This window comes from Acomys minous, assembly GCF_964271855.1.
Source record: "Acomys minous genome assembly, chromosome: 1".
Classification (NCBI taxonomy): Eukaryota; Metazoa; Chordata; class Mammalia; order Rodentia; family Muridae; genus Acomys; species Acomys minous.
This window is the reverse complement of record NC_140483.1, coordinates 144,860,229-144,872,735: the sequence shown is the minus strand read 5'-3', so window position 1 is coordinate 144,872,735 and position 12,507 is coordinate 144,860,229. Positions and strand designations below refer to the sequence as shown.

General features: G+C 43.5%; 1 long non-coding RNA gene across 1 annotated transcript; it reads right to left on the bottom strand.

Annotated features, from left to right (window-relative positions):
- Positions 1-3,407: 3,407 nt before the first annotated feature.
- LOC311591941 lies at positions 3,408-12,417 on the bottom strand. Its single transcript, XR_014777259.1, has 3 exons — positions 12,357-12,417; positions 5,059-5,348; positions 3,408-4,694 (listed from the first exon to the last, which is right to left on the bottom strand). It is a non-coding gene; the product is annotated as an uncharacterized lncRNA (long non-coding RNA).
- Positions 12,418-12,507: the final 90 nt, after the last annotated feature.

Here is a 12,507-nt window from a genome sequence, read left to right as displayed (position 1 = left end):
TTCCCAATCCACGTGCACTCAAGCTCGGTCCGAACCTACTAACCTGCTGCCTCCTCTTGTCCTCGCTGCTGCCCATCTGTGTCTCACATGCAAAGGCCGGTCTCCTCCTCCCATCACGATTAGAAACATAATAATCTGGGTGGAGTCACCTGTCTGCTTCCTGAATTCCAGGTCCAGGATGGCTCCACCCAGTTTATCTCAAGGTTAATTTCAGGGAGTGTCCGTGGTGTGGTGTGTCCAAGGGCAAAGCCCACCAAGACTGTTTTCACCTGTGACAAAGCTTACAACCCTTCCCACACTTGGGGGTAATTGCAGGAGACTGCTTGCCAGTTTGTCTGTCTGCTTTGCCAGTTGGTTTCCCTAGCTGTGTGAGCTCTGTGTGAGCTTGGCAGATCACCACTGACACAGTTGGTGTGCAGACAACTTCTGGGAGCTGGAGGGTTTAGTCTTTGTTTTAATTTCATTTGGAGCCAATGGGTGTCCACAATTATCACAGGCAAAAATTTCATCCTCTGGGTAAGCTTTTAAGGGTGATTACATGGTGTCTTTGGTCTTCACAGTCTTTGCAGGGTCGTGCAACTCTCACATCAGGGCTGTGCAGAGCCCATGATCAGAAAAGTTCCCTAACTAGGAGCTGGGGAATTTTATATGTGCCTAGCTGCGTGTGATGCATAGCGTGTGATGACAAAGACTAGCTTCTCCCTCAAGCAGGTCCCCACCTATATTGGATGTTGGTCTGGTGCTATGTATTGAAATGCTAAATACTGGCCACCCAAGATCTGATTTCAGCCCAGGCCAAAAATTGTCGTATACACCAAGTAATCTTGTGTAAACTTTGCTCCCCAGTTTAAAGTTTATTGGTCAATAAAAAGACTACACAGCCTATAGCTGCACAGAAGAGAAGTAGGCAGAACTTAGGTTTCTGGGCTTGGGGTCAGATGGAGAACACCACAAGGTGGGAGAGAGACACAGAAGAGGGAGCCAGAGAGAAGGACCATGAGTGTGTGGCCATGAGGGCTGGCCTGATGGAACAGAAACAGCCTAGGCAGGAACAATTATGGCAAGTAACTTGGGGTGTGTAGCTGGCAAATGACAAAATAGCTTAGATAGTTGACACCTGCCCAGTTATGGTGCTTTAAAGTTTATTTATATTTATAAGATCTGTGTGTCATTTATTGGGAACTAAACAGTCTGAAGTGAGGTAGAAAACCCAAATAGTTATTAAGAAGCAAGAAGGGGTGCATACTGAACCACCCAAAAATTAATTATTGCAATACACCTGGCCAGCGGCCTTCGAACAATGTAAGAAGGTCTAACATTAGGACCACACATATAACCCCTGTGCTGGGACACCTCCTGTTATGTTTGAATGAAATGACCTCACCCAATCAGATCCCACAGACATGGAGCCCTGGGAATTTAAAAGCATTCATGCATTTACTCACCATTCATTCAGACGTTATACAGCTCCATTTTAAATTCCTAGGCTATTTCTCTAGAAACCAATCTGCGTTTCCTTGGAGACCCATGCCACCTTCAACATCCCTTGGAGGCTTTGATTGGACTCTCCTGTGGGTTGATCGAGGTTTCCCTGTCTCATCTTGCCTATCTCCCTGGGGGGTCCTTAGATGGTCTGAATGTCCAGCCTAACTTGTCTTCTTCCATAAGGTGACTTCAGTATTGGGTCTCACAGTCTCTTTGGCCACTGGAAGGGAACCCCAGAATCCCAGGAAAGGAAGATGCTTCCTGGTTTCCAGAGACATTTGGTGGGCTGAGGGGCCCCAGAGCAGCAGTCTCTCTTGGCAAATTGGGGGTTCCTTGCAAAGGAGATACACCTGGGGCCTCTGGGAATGTTATGGGAATCTTTCTGGAATATGTGCTGTGACATCAATAGAGTGGACGAGAGAAGTTACTCATAGACCCAGCCGTCCTAGTTTCTCACAGTCACAGTTGTAGTTGAATTCTTGTTTTATATGGTAAAGCTACAAGGTAGGATGACAAGCAAGCAAGAGTTTACAGAAATGAATACGGCAGTCAGCAGATTGTTAAAGGCAACTGTCCATTGTTTCAGCTTTTTCTCCAGGTCAAGTCTGTCTCAACTATCAAGTGAGGTCATGCTTGACAAATAGGCAGTATAGGCAATGCTTTAAATATATCACTAAATAAATCCACAAATCAGTGTCTAATATTTTTTTCTACCCTATTCTACTTCTTCTGCCAGCAAGGCTACTCCTCTTCTACATCCCTAAAGAGCCACCAACTGGGGTCCAAATGTCCAAATGCAAGAATGGATGAGGAACATTCTCATTCACGCTGCCACATTTCACTCTAGAACTTACTTCCATTTTCCAGAAGGAAAGGAAATGACATTAAGAAAAATTAACACCAAGGAGCCCTACTGCATCCTTTCTTTTGTGTGTCACTTCCACGATTATACCTTAACTTGATTAGCATGGCATTTGGGGGAGGGGGCAGGGCAGGAGGAAGATAAAGTGACCCATAATCCCTTTTCCTCTCAGTTCTTCCTTACCCAGCAGTGATTCAGAGAGTGTACTCAGACCGTGTGCTGTCAAGGAGTAAAACCACAGCAGTGAGTCCATCTCATGCAATGTTTCCTCTCTTCTTGAAAAAGGGTGAAAATCATATTTATGAACTAAGAAATATAAATTGTATAACTTTTATAAATCTATACAGAGGTTAAATGTTCTTACATTCATGGTATAATGTCAGAGTCAGTGGCAAAACTCATGCTAAGAACTTAATTTTTAAGCTCGCTTTGCTTAGAATATCTATCATTTTAAGACCCCCGTGAGAAATCAAAGACTTTTTATAGAAAGTGAATTTTTTATTTTACATAGTGTATGAATGGCCACGTGGGTGAGTATTCCTGTAGATGTGAATATGCACATGGAGGCCAGAGGCCAACCTAGGCTGTCATTCTTCAAACACTACCCTGCTTTGTTTGTGACAAGGGTCTCCACTGGCCTAGAGATCAGGATCTATTTGTCTCTGCCATCTCTGTGCTGCTATTGATTGCAACAAGCATGTCCCCACACCCAGTTTTTGTTGTTTGTTTTGTATCCAAATTTGCCTTTTTCTTTTTTCCATGTTTTAACTGAAAATGTTTTTTTTTCATACAATATATTTTTATGACCTTAGTGACTCTCTAAAGAGAGAAATTAATATTTCTCTCTATTACCACAAGCGCCGGTCAAGGAAACCATTCTTCTGGTCACAGGAAATCTCACAGCTTCTGAGAGTGGCTTGTTGCCAGCAGAGCAGGCAGCCCTGGCCAGCAGCTCAATAAGCTGATTTGTTGAAGGTGCAAAGTTTGTTTGAAGGTGCAAAGTATGTGTGTGTATTGTGTGCGCCGCACACACACACACACACACACACACACACACACACACGTGCACGCACAGTGGCAATTTCCTCATACCTGCGGGAATGCATTGCACTTTCTGGAGGTTCTGGAATGGAAGTCTGAATAAGTACTCTCTGGATCTAAATGCGTAAGGAGTGCCAGGCTGAGCTCTGAGCTCCCTCTGCATCTGTGCCCCGGGCATCCCCTGCTAGCAGACCTGTCTAAGAGGGGCTTTTGGGGAAGCACTACAGGCAGCTATCCTGCCAGCCTCCCAGGGTCGGGGGTGGGGGTAGGAGGATGGGAAACTGACGGAAGGTGTGGAGAATGTGCTGTGCGCCTTGGCATCTCAGAGACAGGGCTTTTGTAGTTCGGAGGAGGCGAGGGTGAGGCACTGGGGAAATGACTGGCCTATAGGGTTAGCAAGACCTTTGTTTTCTCTGACTGGGAGACCCAAGAACATGACGACCTTGTGATAAGTGTCGGACATTTTTTAGTCTTCACACTGTCGGAAGTGTCAGGTTTACCCTTCCTCCCTGGAATCCAAGCAACTACGTTCTCTCTTGCCAAGTGATTCCAGTAAGAGCCACCTACAGGAGTAGCAAAGGGGACAGCCCGCCCTGGCCCAGGACTAGGTTGATTCAAAGAGGCCGACTCCTCCCCTCTTCCCCACACCAGGTGCTCCTGGAGGAAGGGCATGCCTCCAGGCCATGGTCATTCCACGTGTTCCTCATGTTCCTCGTGCGGGGGTGCAGTGTGGGAAGCAAACGCTCCCTGGCTTCCTGCCACAGAGACAACCTGTTCCAGCCTTATATTACATCCGGTGTGGCAGGGCAGCAGGGGAGCTGAGCAGGCTGTGTCCACGGAGTCTGGCTGCGTTCTCCTGGTGACGTGGTTCAGTGCTGCTGCGTTAGTTAGCCTGCCTATGCCATCTTGCCAGGGTGGCAGGGTAATGGGTGGCTCTTCTGCTACCCAGTCATCTTGGGACTCAGGAACACATGTGAATGGCCTTAATTCATGGTCACCTCTCCTCCCCCACTCCCACAGTTAATATGGTCGTTTCTTCATTCATCACAAGTGCACCACAATGCCTCCTCTGGTAAGGTAGCATGGCTAGCGCTTTGTAGTTATGAAGGGCTTCGTTATTTTCAGTTCACACTTAGATGACGTCATTTGAGTAAAGTGGACTCGGTATCATTTCTGGTCCCATTTTACACACCGGGGAGATGGCAGCTGGGAGGCTGGTTCTGCTCAGTGTTCTGAGTAGTCAGAGACAGCTGGGTTTCCTGTTTCTGGCACACAGTGCCTTTCCACCATAAGGCCAACAGTTTTGCTGAGAGATAAACTCAGTGAAAGAAGTATTAGGCTGGAATTCATAAATGACATGAATAGCTAACTGCCAGATTAGATAGTGAGGGAAGAGTTGGACTTTGAGACATTTGCGCAACAGGCAAAGAGAAAACACAGACAAGGTGGCAAATAGCACAGCATGGGTGTGGGGGTCACGGTGGGGGCACTGAGAACCAGGCTCTGACTCCTCCTGCTAGGTAGATTCGGTCCCTTAGTAACTCTGAAGTTCTTTCCTAGTTGGTCCATCTCAGCCACATCTTAAAGGATGGGACACATTTCCTCAGATAAGAATACCCTCAAATTCTCAGTGAATAATTGCTGCTACTTTCAGCATCTTAAAAACTCACCAGCACAGGTTTCAATCAGGAAATCCCTCTAATGAAGACTGGTAAAGCTCTATTCGAATTCCAGCAAGATTTCTTCCAGTTGAACCAGGCAGATGTGGTCCCTTTAGGGAACTGTCTTTGTCCATTTTAGGGCTCAGTTTTAGTCTCCAGTGTCTAGGGAAGTGGGATTTTGGATCCCTAGACTGGATACTCTTCAATTCACCAGCCCCAGATAGTTCAGCCCACACAGGCACTCTGGTCTTCTCAGAACCAGTGGTTCTGATGGCTTAGCAGTGAAGACGGTCAAAACACTGCCACAAAGAAAAGGAAGGTGAGCCGTTTCCATTCTGATGCTTGCCCCCCACCCTCACCCCCACCCCCCACCCCCCAGGAGTATTATGGTGCTGTTAAGGTTCCTATGCCTTCAAGTTTGTGATTTAGCAAACAGTGAACTGAGGGGATGGAGAGATGGTTTAGTGATTAAAAGCATCAGCTGGTTTGGGTAGAGAACAGAGATTTTGTTCCCAGCACCCATATGGTGGCTAGTAACATTTCCAGGGCATCTGACACCTTCTTCTGGCTTCCATGGGCACTGCCCACTTGGTGCACATATATGCAGGCAAAACATCCATATACAAATAATGAAAGAATACATAAAAACAAACAAATAAATACACAAATAAAATAACAAATAAAACAAATAAAAACTGTAACCTCCAGTTCTAGGGACTTTGCTGTGCTCTTCTGGGAAACAGGCAACACATGGTTCACATGCAGACAAACATTCATACACATAAAATAAAAATGAAATCATCTTAATATAGTGAACTGAATGATATATGGTCTTATCTCAATAAAGCTGGAGTATTAAGAAAAAGAACACAAAGAAATTGAAAGTAAAAAATGTAAAACATCAGCAAATATTAATTGTAATAAATAATAGGTTTTACTGAAACATTTTCTTCCTGGATATTTGTTACATACTTTGATCATATTCTCCCCATATCATCTCTTTCACCGTTCCTCTAAGCCTCTTCACTCATGGTCTGCCTTCTATTGTTATGTATTTTATGCCTTTTTCCCTCCCTGGATTCCACATATCAGAGAAATAAGCCTAGCTTATTTCAGAAAGCAGTTTTGTCCCCTAAGAGTAGATCACCAAGCCTGGGTGTTTTCATATGCTAGCCAGGGATAACGTATAAAAGACTTACCACTCTTAGCCTATGTATCTTATGTGTCTATGTGTGTTGGTGCCCCGAAGAGACCAGAAATGGGCATCAGGTCCAATGGCTGTGAGCCACGCAGCTTGCATACTGATCTCCAAACCTGAATCTTCTGGAACAACAGAAAATGCTCTTACCTGCTGAGTCATCTCTCCATCCCAGGCAAGCGTGGTTTTTATGATAGTCTTCACAAACTTAGGTTGATGGCAACATGATCCACAGCAACCAAAGGTCAAAACAACCCAAGGTTCATTTACTGGTACGCGGATGAACAAAATGTGACATAATAGTGCAATGGAATATTACTCAGCCTTGAATGGAAAGGCGTCGTGTGCCAGAAGCAAAGGACCTAGATGAGGCAGCATCAAGTCTGGGTGCCACAATACGAATGGAACTTAAGGATAGTTTGTTAAGGGAAACCCACCACAACTATAGGATCCCACTTATAGGAAGTAACTAGAGCAGTCCAACTTGTGAAGTAGAAAACAGAATAGTGGCTGCCAGGTCCTGGGAAGATGGTAAAGTGGAGAGTTGTTTAATGGGTAAGGTTTCAGGTTTTTTGCAAGTTGTAAAAATTTGTTTCCTAACAATGTATATATTCTTAATGATGCTGAACTGGACAATTAAAATGATCAAGACGGCAAACTATATCATGTGCATTTTATCAGCATATTGTCTTAAAATTAGGGAGCAGTGGTTCTTATATAACATGATAGGAGATTACTGTGAAACTGCAAAGGGATACTAGAAAAGCTTTCAGAACCTAAGGTAAAAGACTGTATTTTTACTATCAGTTATTTCAAAGACCACAGAGAAGAAAATAAGTCAATTATTCCAGGCATTTTGAGATTTGTATTAGTGAATTAGGTACCTCATGTGTTCCAGTCACGGCACTAGATGCTTGGAGCCGTGGTGAAGCATCGCTATCTCAACCCTTGTAGGTTTAACAGGCAGACTGGAACTTCTAGCATGAACCATTAATTGGCCACGTACAAGACTGCAACAGTCATATCTTTCTTAGATCTCTTCTTTCACATTATTTCATGGAGTCTTTCATAAACACTGCCATGACAACCTCCTCCCCACCATGATCACCACTACCACCATCATCTTCACCACCATCACCACTACCACGACCACACCTCCCACCACCACCACCAGCAGCAGCAGCAGCCCTCCCATCACAATGTATTAGTTCATTTTGTACTCAGTTTCATTGCTTTGATTGTGGCCTCAATCCTCTCCTACCTCTGATAGTATGAGCTCTTTAAGATTAGACCAATGTTTCTCTTCCTGTACTCTCAAATACAGTACATCCTCTACACAATGTCTACACAGCTAACAAAAAGCCAAATACGGAATCTCAATAAAGATCATACAAACTGTGCTGATAGCACCATCCTACAACACCACGGCTAAAAGATTTATAGTCTGGAACCATCCTACGCTTAAAAGCAGCTAGCCAAACAATAAGGAAATATCTCGATCACATCCTTGAAAAGACATTGTGAAAAGCCTAGTTGTGTTTATTCCAGTTACCCCATGTGGGTGTGGCCTCTTTTTTTTTTTTAGAGTTCTGTCCCCTCAGTATCATTAATGTTGCAGTGGTCCATGCTTGTAGGTGCTAGTTTCTTTGTGACCCACACCTCATGCTGTATATGAATAGGTTTGAATTGTCTGTCCTATTCAGATCACAAGTATTTAAAGTGGGACAGCACGTAGATAACACAGGGAGAACTGCTGAAGGTGCTGATGGTAGGGAGAACGAATGATATTATGTTGCCTCTTGAAATAATCTGTAATTGGACATATAAATCAGATCATTAATGAAAATCCTGCTCCCTGCTAGACCTCTCCCACGTTACTGAATCCATGCTCGATAATCAGTCCCTGGTGTTTTGTTGGTCAGTTGATTGGCTTTGTTTCTGTGGTGCTGGAGATTGGATCTCAGGCCTTACACATGCCAGGCAAGCACTTTGCACCAAATCACACACTCAGCCCGCATAAACAAGTTCTACTGGTGGTGTTGCTAGTATCATTGCACATATGGTGAAAGTGTGCATCTGTAAGATTTGGACGTCCGCAGTATTCCTCAGCCTCCAGGTTCACTAGTCTCCCTCCAGATCATAGCTTCCCTCTCAACATTATACACTTAGGAGACTTTTATAAAGGACAACAGTTCTTCAAGCCAAAAAAGGAACTAAACAACAAATAACCCTCAGAGACAATGTAAAGGATAAATAAAAAAACAACCAACCAAACAGCAATACAGTAATCCTGCAGACAATGTTTGAGTCAGCATTTGGTTTTGTCTAAGGTTTGACAAGTGTCAGCTTTGCTCTCTTGAACTTTGAGTTTCAGTCACACTGCACGGCCCAGGGGTGGGCATGCTGATGCCACAGAAGCAGCATGCTGTGGTACTGCTCAGGGGACCGGGTCCTCCTGCTCTTCTGATATGCCTGGCCAGGCAGCTGTTCACGTGAAACGATGCCCAGTCTAAGCAGGATGCCTACCTGCCAACACAAGTCATTCCTCTCTGATTAATTAAGGTTTAATGTCCAAGGTCATAAACCGCTTATAGGGGAATGGAGAATGAGCTAATTCATGCTGTCTCTGGTCACAAAAAGGTGGTTGGGTCGGCTTCAGAACATGGCTAGGTGCAACTGACTCTCCGTGTTCCGGTCTTTTGAGTCTGGACAAGTTTCTTGCTCTTAGTTTCTTTGTGAATAAAAATAAGGACAATAAACCTTTCTTTGGAAGGTCAGCAACTAAAGATCATGTATGAAAAGAGCATGGTGTATCAGAAATCCTTGAACAAAAAATGATAGGTGTTATTACTGTCATCACGCTTATAATAAAGCTCACCACTCTTTCGTCACCACTCAACTCTTCCTTGATTTTCTCTTTTTGGATGCTAGTGCATGTTGGGCATGCACTGTGGAGCTGAGCTACCCTGAGCTACACCTTCAGCCCCTTTAGCAAGAATCATGTGTGATGAAACCAGCTCTCTAGTTCAGGCCATCTTGGTGTCATGAATTAAAAACCAGTGTTTTGATGAGTCCCTGGTAGAGATGTGGGAACCAGAACATGTGCCACTGGGTGGTCAGTGGAGACAGGGGCTTGATGGGAACCATCTGACGTAGCACTCTGAAGTCCTTAGGACAAGCCTTGATCAAAACATCCCTGGGAAAATGAGCCTCCACTTTGTTTCAAACACTTTATTTTCCTTGAATAATCGCATGTGATGCCTAACATTTGCTACTTTTTGAAGCTGTCCAAGCTTTGATTCAGAAATTAATTTAAATTTTTTGTCTCATTTCACTGCAACTTCTCTTTCTCTTTTCTGTGTGCACGTGTGTAGTTTGCACATTTGTGTGTCTCTGTGTGTGTGTGTGTGTGTGTGTGTGTGTGTGTGTGTGTATGCATGTGTGGCATGCACCTCAGGGGCCTAAGGTTAACATTGGCTGTCTTCTATCATTTTCCATCTTATTTTCTGAGACAATTTTTTTTCACTGAACCTGGAATTTGTGGAAGGCCCCCAGGATCTGCTCCTTGCACTGAGATTACAGGCACAGCCTGTACCTCGCTTTTTACATACGTGCTGGGGATCTGAAGTCAGGTCCTCATGCTTGTGCAGAAAGCCCTTTACCCATTAAGCCATCTCCTTAACACACCGTCTCTCCTTTTGGCCAAATAATTGTAGTGCTGCACTGTGCAACATTCAATGCTTTGCTTTGGTTTTCCATTTTATGAGTCATATCAAAGCAATGTGTTTCAAAGACCTTATATTTCCTTTGTCACAATAACTCCACTATGTTTAGATTTATGCCTCTTTCATCACTTGCTTCAGGACATGTGTGTATTTTCATTTGTCTCCTTCATCATTTGCCTCAGGAAGTACTTAATATTTTTATTTACTTTCTTTCATTAGATTTAGGTCTAATACTCAGTGGGGGAAATCTATATAACAAGCCCATACTTTGTGCCATAGTTGGTAGGTTCTGATGGATTAGGTCAACAACATTAAGTTCAATTCAAATTTCCACTGACTTTGAAGACAAAAGGATTAGGTTGATAGGGATGACCTACCTATCACTGTTTATACCCCACACTTAACAGCTATGAATCTCTGAGTTCATTACTGCCCACTGCAGAAGGAAAGTCCTCTGACAAAAACTGAGAACAGCAGAAATCTATACGTAAAAACATAAATCTTCAGATGCAATCTGATGGCAAGACCATTAGGTTGTCCCTAGAGACTATGATCCATCTTCCCAGTCAAGGGTTTTCAAACTTGTTAAAGTGCCAGCATGAAACCCTCCTATGGATTTGAATCCTGTCACAAAGTGGTTGGCTACCCTTCTAACATTCACACCTCTTTGTACCAATGGCCACATCTCACCAGCAGGTCAGTGAAGCATTGGGTAAGACCATTGATATATTTTCTCCCCGAGCATACTGGCTTATGAATTGAGTTTTCTGGTCAGTTCAAGGCTGATGTCACTATGTCCTCTGTGAGTAGTGCCTTCTGCAGTATGATCTTCCCTAGTCATGGGAGTCAGCCAAGAGCAATGACAGCAGCTTGTATCATTTTGGGTATCTCTGGGGCTTCCCTGACCAACACCTTTTAGCAAAGTATTTCATGCCTAGCATTGATATTTCCATTTCACAACTCACATCTTCTGGGAGCACCATTCTCCATCTACACATGGTACTTCTACTCAAATTCTCCTTTTAAAAATATGTTTTAATTAGCTTACAAACTAGATATCCATGTCTTCATGTATTTTTAATGTTGGCTAGCCAGTTCTTACCCTTTCCGCCTCCAAATTCCCCTATACTCACCTAAAACCTTTAACCCTAGGCATGTCTCCAAGTCTCAGAGAACTTCATAAAGAGTGGGTCAGAAAGAATGTAAGAACTGGTAGATGAAAAGGAGAATTGTGAAGTACTGACTACTGGCCATGACATGGCTATTGCATGACCAACTCACAGACGCTGTGGTCACCTGAACAAGACCTGTACAAGATCGTGCCAGTCCAAAATCCAGCAGGGATGGGAAGGATGACTACTGAGGGAGAGAGCTACTTTCCTTTGGGATATGGCTGCTGGCATGATGCCACCATTGGATGGCTGTCCACCCATGTGCACATAGACAGTGCTAGGTGAACTTGGGGGTTAGTAATACCAACAAAGAATAAATAAGGAGAGTACATTAAACTTGGGGGGAGATGGGATGGGGATTCTAGAGGAGCTGGAGTGGGTAGTAATAATGGCATCAATCAACATACTTTGTATCCACGCATAGAACTTATGAAGAATAAAAAGTATATTTTTTTTAAGGTGGAAAGATTGAGGTAAGGCAAGAACAGTGAACAAGAACAGGGTCTGGCATGAAATACATCAGAACACAAACTTGAATTCTTGGTAATGAGAGCATGTATGGGGAAATAATAATTCCTTTGAAAATAGAATTTGGAGAGGTGGGAGGGTGGCTCCGTGGGTAAAGATGCCTGCTGCCAAGCCTAATAAGTTTCATTCTTGGGTCTCATATGGTGGAAGGAGAGAACCTATTCCCCAAAATTGTCTTCAAGTATCCACATTCACACTGTGGTGTCCTCCCCAAAAATAAATGAATAAATTGATAATTATTTCCATTATTATTAAAACTCAACAAACAGGCATTCAAAAGTCATAATGTTACTCTTACTGAAAGATCACTTCCACTTAACTATAAATTTTAGAAGACATGCAGCCACTGGCTACTAAAGAAGCACAAAGATAAGCCATGACAATATAACTTTGCTGGGCTAATTCAGAATTAATAATCTGCAGGGTCTTGTGTATGTAGACTCTATAAATCCAATGTTCCTGTCGGGGTAGAATCTCATTGTCCAGAGGAAGTAATTAAGACTCAGAGAGCTAAAAATAAATAAATGAATAAATAAATGACCTTGAAAAGGTTAAGCTTTAGAAAGTATTAGAACATAGCCAATACTCTTCCGGAGTCCCTTGACAGCCCCAGTTCTCAGTCTTTGTCAATGATTGTGTGATCTGGGGAAAGTCTCATAATTCATGGTGCTTCCGTTTCCTCACCTGTACAGTGTCCAGTCTACATTGGGAGCTGCACAAAGACTCTATTGTATCTCAATGTTCTGAGCTTAAGGAGTGTGTGAGCCTCATTACAAAGATTGGCTGTTCATGCACCAATCAGAGTTATTGAATAAACACCTCCCTACTGGGTCAT